Here is a 1,227-nt window from a genome sequence, read left to right as displayed (position 1 = left end):
ATTAACTTTTTATTTGGAATTTAAAAAATTTGTACTATCGACATCGATCAAGTTCGGATGCGTTATTCCAGCGTTCGCTTAAAGATAAATATTAAATATAAAAAATAGACCCTGCTTGATATAATGTAATTATGAAATAATTTGAAATTTATTTTTATAAGAATTGCAATTAATCTTAATAAAAAAGTTAACATAATTTTCTTGCGTCCTCTTTTTTTTTACTTTTATTTCTTTTTTTCTTAGAAACAAGTTAATGTTTCTGTTTATTAAACGTTTTATATGTATATGATAAATAAAAATATGTATATGATACTAAGTGAATCAATTTTTCACCCTATGAGAAAATTATCGGCTAGACATCTTATTATCGAATGATACAAATGCGTGAATAACATTATACGAACTGATCTGAGTTTGCAAACAGGCCTGTTTGACGTTGAGTTGTGAAAATATTATAATTACAAGATTTTATTTTTATTATACAAATTATTATTATAAAGATATTAAAAATACATCTTTTTTTCAGTACATCCAAACCAGCAATTTGCACGATGTATCCACGCATCTAATAAGTAGATGTAAAAAATTAGTAACTGATAGTAAAAAATTACTTACCATAATAAAAATAAAAATTTTGTTTATTTGCATTATTATTTTCACCAGTTTATGTAAATATATACATATACATAGCAAATGGATCTTTTAAATATTTAAAGATATATAAAATAGAGACAATTCATACAAGTTCACATAACATTTTAAACAAATTTTTTTTATACAAGACAAAGTTTTTTTTACTTTTAATATAACTAGCAATAACGAATTTATTTAAATATGTTTATAAAACTAGTTACATTCATAATGTTCCTCATGTATACTTTAGTTCAAATAAAATCCTAGAAATTTAAACTTTAATAACATAGTAGTTATATACATACAATGATTCGGAAAAGCAACAATAAATTATTATTTCTTCGAAATAAATTTACAGTTAAAGGCGATTCATTCATAAGATGTATAAATAAAACTTCATCAACTTCCTAATCTGCAAGGTCATTTATGTCAGATTGAAGGTATTTTACAGATAAAAATACAGAAGGTATTTTACAGAGAAAGTACTTATCAATAAGAGATACATAAAAGGGTGACATAATATATATATATATATATATATATATTAGACTAATATATTTAATCTTAATTATTTTATACAAATAATCTATGATT

Source organism: Atta cephalotes, assembly GCF_000143395.1.
Source record: "Atta cephalotes unplaced genomic scaffold scaffold00004, whole genome shotgun sequence".
Lineage (NCBI taxonomy): Eukaryota > Metazoa > Arthropoda > Insecta > Hymenoptera > Formicidae > Atta > Atta cephalotes.
Note: the sequence above shows the minus strand (reverse complement) of the source record.